The sequence below is a fragment of the Hydra viridissima genome, unplaced genomic scaffold, assembly GCF_058129835.1.
Source record: "Hydra viridissima isolate aposymbiotic clone 2 unplaced genomic scaffold, HvirCarnegie_v1 scaffold_11, whole genome shotgun sequence".
Classification (NCBI taxonomy): domain Eukaryota; kingdom Metazoa; phylum Cnidaria; class Hydrozoa; order Anthoathecata; family Hydridae; genus Hydra; species Hydra viridissima.
Window position 1 is genome coordinate 653,223 of NW_028324310.1, and position 9,150 is coordinate 662,372.

General features: G+C 29.0%; 1 long non-coding RNA gene and 1 pseudogene across 2 annotated transcripts; one reads left to right on the forward strand and one right to left on the reverse strand.

The window, feature by feature from the left end:
• Positions 1–2,243: 2,243 nt before the first annotated feature.
• On the reverse strand, positions 2,244–6,073 carry LOC149881561 (52 kDa repressor of the inhibitor of the protein kinase-like; annotated as a pseudogene). Its single transcript, XR_016445025.1, has 2 exons — positions 5,815–6,073; positions 2,244–5,416 (listed from the first exon to the last, which is right to left on the reverse strand). The product of XR_016445025.1 is annotated as a 52 kDa repressor of the inhibitor of the protein kinase-like (transcript).
• Positions 6,074–6,918: 845 nt separating this feature from the next.
• On the forward strand, positions 6,919–9,150 carry LOC149881562 (uncharacterized). Its single transcript, XR_016444842.1, has 3 exons — positions 6,919–7,000; positions 8,874–8,961; positions 9,041–9,150. It is a non-coding gene; the product is annotated as an uncharacterized LOC149881562 (long non-coding RNA).

The window sequence follows — 9,150 nt, forward strand, 5'->3', positions numbered from 1 at the left end:
TATCAGGATGCTGTTTAAGCTGCTTTTTGGTCGCAGTCAACTATTACCTTATTTACAGTTGTAATCTATTGTTACCAATTGGATCCAAAATCAGTTGTAATAATATCCGACGATAATGATGAAACAAAACGCGCCACTACTACATAGTTAAGTGAAACATTTGACCTCTATTGCATTGGTTATGTAAAAAGTTATATTATGGAGTGATGGTCCATGCACTCAATTCAAAAATAGGTAGATGGCCAAATTCATACAACATTGCTCAGTGATATATCATTTTCAAAGTATAGAATAGAGCTTTTTTGCTACCTCTCACGGTAAAGGAGTAGTTGATGGAGTAGGAGGGTCATTAAAGTGATTTGTTTGGAACAGCGTAAAATCTCGTGAAGTGGTCGTCTTAAGCGCTAAAGACTTTCTCTTAGCATCAAATGGGTGCAAAACGTATGTTAGATTTTATCAACACAGACGATATTAATCTAAGCTGGGCCTTAATAGCTGATAAAATAGAAGAAGTGAAAGTCGTTACAAATATTACCAAAATGCATTTCTGGCAAGTAAAAAATGGAAAGTTTTTGGTTTCAAAATTCTCTAATATTTTGTGATGGGGCTGCGGAACAATTTTAAAACTTATATATTAGTAAAAAAAATTTACTATTCTAAGATATTTTTTTCCTATATTGGATTCCCGGCTCCTTAAAACATTTGCGAGGCATATGAAAGTACATACTCCTAGATATTGAGTTGTATTAAATAGAGTTAATAAAACAAAAAAACAGGGAGCATAAATAGCAATAAGCCCCAGACAGCCTACGACACTGGGCCAGAATTCCGGCGAATCATCGCAAGCCGTGACGACTAGATTAGTAAAGGGCCAGTACTGGCCCGAGTCTGGCATCCTTCTGAAGAGTAGTCGTACGCCATTGCGATGGCATTTGATATTGGGCCAACACTGGCCCGATTGTGGCGGCTACAGTGTTTTGGCCGAAAGTCGTTTTGCCATAACCGTCATTATTTTGAATATTTTCTGCGTCATCCATGATGATTTTATAGACGCGAAGCCAAATGCTTACAAGATATATTTCGCAAATTTCTTGCTTTTGCTGTTGTTTTTTTATTATGCCAGGGGCGGATCCAGGAATTTGTAACTGTGTGGCCAAATTTGGGATAACCAACTTTACTTTTGGTGTTCCTGTGGGAAGGGCTTGTGAGTAAAAGCTAAGCCCATGGGCGTACTTTTATAACATTTTTTACTTAAAATCATAGGGAGACTTAATTTGTTTTCTTCTCTACTTAACCATCCCAGATTTAATAAGTTGAGAGCGCACTTGAAGTACACTAATTTTCACAAATGTGGGTAAAAACTTCGTTGATAAAGCCTTTCAAATTTTTCCATAAGGACTTTTTCATGGAATATAAAGAACCCTTGTCGGCAGGCCTTAAAGATTATTTATATTATACTTGTAGACTTGCAAAAAATGATATCATTATATCAAGTTCCTAATTATTTATGTAATCCCAGAACACATATTTAAAAATCATTAGAGATAGAATATTTTAATTTTTAGAGGTAAAATATTTCATATATGAGGAGTGGACTTGCAAAACCAGATAAAATTCACTTTTTTAAAAAAACAACTTTTTGCTGTTATTGAAGTCTGTTCACCTAATGTGTTTATTCGATACAATTTTGCTAATGGAATGCTATGCTAAACAGTCGAGTCAAGCTTGGTAAAGTGTTGTTTTGTATTGTTTTTAGTTATCCTATTAATAATAAAGTTATTCAAAATGTTGCCTTGGCTATTTAGTTCATAAATTATACATGTAATACTTGTCTAACTTATTTAACGAAGTGCACCAACGAGAAGGTAAGCCATAGGACTTTGCACTCCATCTGTAAACTGTCATGTTGCCTAAGGTTAGCCCTCCATTTCTGGATTCTTTCCTTTTCTTGATAAGCAGGTTAAGTGAAGTATTAGTAATGTTTTCTAAGGTTAGGCCTCTGTTTTTGGATTTTTTATTTTTCTTGATAGGCAGCTATGCCCAAATTTTTTTAATATCTTTTTATAATTTCTTTTTTCTTTTTTTTTAATTTTTAATATATAAATATATAAGACAAAATATAATACAACAAGTTAAGTAAAAACTAAAAAATTTAAAACTAATATAACCTGAAAACACTTTCAACATCAAGAATGAATAGAAATAATTTGCTTATGAAAAATGATTTTTACTGTTTACAAGTTTAAAACATTGAATAGAAGTTTATGTAAGACACTTAAAACTACTACTTACTCATCAATTCTAAATTTACTCATCATTTGAATATTAACTCTAATTTTCTGTCTCCTTTGGATGCAAAAATTTCAATAACTCTGCTAATATCTGGAACTATTTCCTGATGAATAGACATTAATGCAAGTCCATTCAATCTATTTTCAGACATAGTACTCCTGGTGTAAGTTTTTATTCTCCTAAGAGTAGATATTGACCTTTCACACTCACAAGTTGTGATTGGTATTGTAGCAAGTATATGAAAAGCCTCTAAAATGTTTGGAAAGCCTCTGATATCCATGAACTTTAATGTATCAGAAATAGTAGATGGTAATTCTGTCTTTTCTTTCCAAAATTCCTCCCATAACTCTAATTCGGCATGAATTGATGAGAAATGAGGAAGATCTGATTTATAAAAATTCAAAAACATTAAGAACTTTTCTTTCCATGGGCAAGATCTAAAATATTGCTTTACTAAGTAAGCAGGAATAGCACATAGACCATTATAAACAATCATGCTCTCAACATTTTTTCTAGTTCATTGAGAAGATGATTCACAAGAGGCAATGTAATAGAAACTTTAAAATAACCATATATAGTATCGCATATTTGATTATCTCTGTGTTTCTGAACACCACATGTTCTAGGTTTTTTTTCATCAACCTCAAATGTTTTTGCCAATGCAAGAGCAATTTTATACCATTTGTCATGGTAAGCATCAACATTTCTCTGTATTTCTTTTAAATGTTTAGTCAAATTTTGAATTTCATCTACTTGCTGGGAAATATCAAAAGATTTAGTTTGAAGGGTGATGGAAATTCCATAAAAGTAATCCAGAAGCTGTTTAGTTAAAACCAAAGAAACAATAAAAGAAAAATTTGTCAACAACTTCATAAAAGAAGATGCTTTTGAAGATGTTTCTTTATTAAATTCTTTTAAATTATTGTCTTCCATTTCTTCAAAAGCAGAAAAAACTGCTGAATAATTATCAAAAAACACATCAAGTCCACAAAGCTTTTGCACCCACCGAGTTCGACATGTGTCAATAAGTTTTGCCTGACCAGGAAGAAGGTATTTTTTTAAACAATTACTTCTTTTAGGAGACAAGTTAAAAAAATAAGATATGTCTTTAACTTGCTCAAGCAAATTTTTTACTTGCTGGATTTGGCAACTCTTTCCAACAATTAAACTAAGTTTATGTGAGGCACAGTGGACAAATAATGCCATTGGATTGATTTTTTTTATAAGAGATGAAACACCTTTGTATTCACCTGACATTGAAGCAGCTCCATCATAAGACTGGCCTCTGCAATTTTTTATATCTAAACCGAATTCTTTCAAAGTTTCAAGAATGTTGGTAGCTATATTTAAACCAGTTGTTCCTGTTTTGCATTCTAAAAACCGTAAAAAAACTTCCTTAATACTACTGTTCAAGTCAACATAACGTATGACAATAGAAAGTTGTTCTAACAATGCACAGTCTGAAGCCTCATCTGCTATAATAGAGAAGTACTTACTTTTTTTAATATCATTTATTAGAATCTCTTCAATTGCATTTCCACAACACTCAATCAACTCATTTTGAGAGGTCTTTGAAATATATGTAGAGTTTTTTGGGGCAGAGAGAAGATGCTCCTTTAGAATTAAATCACCTGCATCAACTCTAAAATTTAAAAGCTCAATAAAATTACCCAACCCTGTAATTTTTGAAGGTTCTCCAATTTCTCCTTGATATCTTCTATCATCTCTATGACCTCGTAAAGGCATATCATTTCGACCCAAAAACATTATTGTCTTAACAATTGATGCAAGTTTTTTTTTGTTTTCCTCTATAAGCTGCTTTCTAGAAATATCTAGAGAAATTTCAATAGGCAAAGTGTTATTTTTAGCTCTAGATAAAAGCATATTATAACAATGCATGGACTTGATGTGTAATCCGTCAACAGTTTTCTCATGATCATTGAAAACTTTTAAAGCATTACGCCAGGTATTGAATGGTTCTTTGAACAACTTACGTAATGCATATTTGTTTGGTAAACTTGAACCAAAAAGAGTGCATGGAAGACAATATGCACCATCCTCAATTTTAGAATAACAAAGCCAAGAAAACTCATCTAACCATTTTAACAAAAAATGTCTTTTTCTGCTTTTACCTGTTAAGGGGAAATGGAAGCATTTATCTGGAACCCAGACATTACTAATTAGAGATAACAGCTCATTATCATTTGTTCCTGATTTTAATTTTTCACCCTGTAGATGGTATGAAGAAACATCATAATTTGAATAGGATGCTAGCTGATTTGTATTTAATAAACTAACATCAGCAACCATGTTTTCCTTAAGTGGAACATAAGAGTCAATATTGTTTTTATCACTGCAGTTGATGTCTTTTGAAACAATTACTTCAGTTTTAACTGTTTTATTACAATTAGCCAACTTATCTAAATCTGAAGTGTTCCTGGAAACAGCAGGAAAAGATAATTTACACTGAACTGTTTTTTGTATTTTATTCTCTGTTGCTGAGAAACTTGTCTTTGAAATTTGTTTTCTTTTGATACTAGGCAAAGTTGTATCACTCATTAAAAAAGTTGGTTGTTTGTTTGGAAGATCTTTAATCAGTGTTACAAAATGATTTGGATTAAAACATAAAGCACTTTTATTTTTTGTTTTATCTAAATTGCACCACAAAATATTTATTGGACTATTTAATTTTTGGATACGAGGCTTTATAACAGTGTTAAAAAAGCTATAATACTTTTTAAAACCAATTTCAGGATAGACAGATTCAATAGGTTGCTTTATAACACTAGATAATGCTATTAGGCAAATAAACGATGAAAATGTTTTATCAAAGCAATTTAAATATGCTTCTTTTAAAAGAAGTTCTGAAATCATATTATCATTAATTGTTGAAAAACTATCAGAGCATTTAAATGAAACAGCTATAAAAAACAAATTAGCAAGCTGAGAATATTCTGATCTATGTTGATTAAAATAACTCAAAAAATAACTATACCTTGCGTAAAAGTTTATGTTTTCAAATATCTCAATTGACGTTAGCAATCTTAGAATTTTTGAAGTATGCTTACTGTCATTTAAAATCAAAGAGACTGAGCTGTAAAGACAATTTCCATCTTCAGCAGTTCTGACACAAAAAAACAATATTTAATGAAAAGTAATATTAACAATAAAAAAATTAGTGTAATTTTAGTATACACCATAACTTTTTAATAAACAACCAAATCATTTATATATTATGCAAGTGATTTGGTTATTACTAAACACACTAGTCACATAATTTTAGTGAATTGTTTGTTTAATAACAAGATGTTCCAATAACTAGTTAAATAGCTAAAAAAAAAAAAAAAAAAAAAAAAAAAGTCCATTAAAAATGGACTGAATTCTCAAAGAAAAGAAATAGAAGAAAATAATGCAATGAAGGTCTAAACTGTTCATGTTTCTAACATCCGGAATTTTGGGTCCATTTTGTGATATTATTTGAATTAAAAATAATTAAAAATAGTTCTAAAGAAAAAAAAATACCTTAATGCTGTATAACCAAGATTTCTTTTAACTAAGGGAACAAAATCCATCATTTCTGTATTGAATTGGTAAGAATCAGGTTTTCTTGGGAACATTAAATTTATCTCAGAGAGCTCTTTAATAAGTCGAGTTTTGTAATTTAATACATTAGGCCAATGTTTTGATTCTAGTGCACAAGCAACTAATTCTTCGGTTATATATGGATTCATATTTTATTACATTTAAAAAATCAAATGACAAAAACCAAGTTATCTTTATTTCTGAAGAAGTTGAGAAAAATTTAGATAATCTGACGGTAGCGAATAAAAACCTGTATTTGTTAGCTCGAATTTAACAGCATATTTTTTTAAATCGGACACGTTAAAACCAACTATGTGGCCAAGTTTTATTTTCACGGTTGAAACTTCGATAAAAGATCAATATTTTAATACTTTTTTATAGCATTTATTGATTGAATAAAATATCGGTAACGTATAATAAGAACTGTTGTGGCCATGGCAGGAATCTCTATAGCCAAAATCCGTAAATTACGGCAGACAAATTTCAATTTTTAGAGATATTCCTTTAGCGCAAAAACCCAAAACTAATTTGGCTACCGTTAAATTTAAGCTATTCGGCCAACGAACTTCAATCCGTCGCTAGACAAAAAATTGTTACGCAAGTCTTACAAAATATTTTCAAATTCTTTTCAATAACTTAGTATATCTCTAAAATATTTCCATATTTAATCCCAAAAATTCTAAAAGATCTTTAATAAATATTACATACATTTTCTTATAAATCAGTTGGACTTCAAACTATGTGGCCATTGCCACAATGGCCACCCCTTAGATCCGCGCCTGCATGCTATTATTACAATACGTATTATAATAATACCAAATGTACGTTTGCTATTTTAAAAAAATGTTGCTTTTTTGTGAAAACGTATAGTTATGTTGTAATTAGAATTGCAATTGGTATATCCTAACTCTTGCAGTAGTAAATGATACTGTAAAAAGTTTAGATGTCGTATGATGTAAATAACGTAAATTTCACTTATCATTACAGTAATTTTGTATGCACACATCATTACAGTAATTTTGTATTAAGGTAGCTATGTTTTTATATTAAACAGTTTGAATAACATTCATGCAAGATATTGATTTAACAATAAAACAGAAATGGTTAAAGAAAAGGCTATTTAAAGGTTAGAAGATAAAGTTTTATTCACAACAACTGTAAGATAATGACGTTTTTAAATAAACACCTTTTTTATATTATATATATATATATATATATATATATATATATATATATATATATATATATATATATATATATATATATATATATATATATATATATATATATATATGATAACAAAACAATAGCATAACAACAACAAAGAAAAAATAATAACAATATATATGTTGTTATTATCTTTATTTTTGTTTATTGTTTTTGCTGTTATTAATTTATCTTTGTTTTTATTATTATATGCTCCTTTATTATTACTTATCATTAAAATAATCTTATTTAATTTAAGTTTTTTTTAAACCCATTTTAAGTGACCTTGGGTGTAATCTATTGTCGTTTACATTATAATCATGAAATGACTTTGTAAATTGTCACTTTTCTCATTTTAGCAATTAAATATAAGAGTGAGCCATCCAAATTAAATGTTTACATATTTTTCTATCTTAACTTCGGGACAATCTATTGTTCCTGTTGCATACATATTTAGAGTTATTTTTAAAAGCTTGCAACAAATATTTAATGAAGATATCTGTTGTGAAATATTTAATCTACAAAACTCATTTGGTGAGATAACTGTTTCCCCCTCATACATATCTACAAAAGACAATTTTCCTGCTATAAGTGAAAAAGTTGTAGATAATAATGATTCAGTTTTTAGAACTGTTGTTTATATATTTTATGATAACAATGTTAATGTTGAAACTGAACTTGGTCATATTTAAATTTTAGTAATGATAATGATGATGAAACATTCTCATCAGATTTGACTACCCTAATAGCTGATTGGGCTGTTCAGTTTAGTGTTAATTTGATTGCTTTGTCATTTTTACTGTGTATTCTCTGTCTTATTCATCCTGATTTGCCTATTTAAAAAACTCAACGCAATTTTATAGTTGCATATCGAGCAGTGGTGATTATTTTTATTTTGGTTCAGCAATTAGTTTAACAAATATTAAATCATGTTTATGATAAAATTGCAAAATTTTCAGCTCCCTATGGGCAGTTGAATATCAATGGTTTGCCTTTGTTTAAAAGTAGCAAAATATCATTTTGGCCAGTTCTGTGTCTTTTGCAAGGTTTTAATTTTAAAAAACCTGTGTGATTCAAGTCTGTTAAGAATCACATCTAGTATCACACTTAGATAAAGTTAAACACATTGCAATTTTAGATGACAGAATTCTCAAGTATTTATTGTTACAAGTTGATGATGGTTTTGTTGTTTCACCCTTTTTTCACTTGTTATAATTTAATTTGTTGAAATCTGTACTAAGTCTTTTTTCTTCTATTATTACTAACAAAATTAATATGCTTATTTCATATATAGTTTTATATGAGGTAGTAATTGAAATATTTAACTTATTTAGGTTAATTTTACTTGTATCTTAAGTAATTTTCTTTCCTAGTAATAACAATTTTATAACAACATTGTCTATATTCATGCATTCAATAGCTGTTGATTGGAGGAATTACATTTGGTAAATGTAATTGGCATAGAAATGATTCCCATAAATGTTCAATAAATTGTTTTTGATTTCGTATTTTATTTGCATTAGATTTTTGAGATGCTTTTGGTATTTTTAGTATATATATGTACACTACAATGTAGTCATGCATTTAAGTAAAAGGTTGTAATTTACAACTTTTAAGGTTGTAATTTATTGATAATTGTATTATATTCATTAAATTATTTTGTCAATGGTCACTCCTCATTTTTGGAATGCACTATAACTATATGTGTATATATATGTATGTATATGCAATAAAGTGCACATTAACCTATATTTAAAATAAACAGTTTCATTAAATATTTTTTTTAATTTTAGTTTTCAGGGTCTTCATTGACATTCAATCGATGTTCATCTGTTAGACGGATTCATGCCAAAGTGAGTGAAGGAACACTTCATTGCACTGGTTAGTAGTAATATGCTTAGAATTAATACTTTCAGTTATTTTAAGTAATATTTGTAAATGTTTATTTTTATTTAACTAGAATTTTAAGAATGAAATTTCTAAGAGATCCTGATTTTTACAGCTGTTAAAAAAGAGCTGGTTATTTCAGTAGAAAACTTGAAGAAAGAAAAGATTTTATTGGGTAAGAAG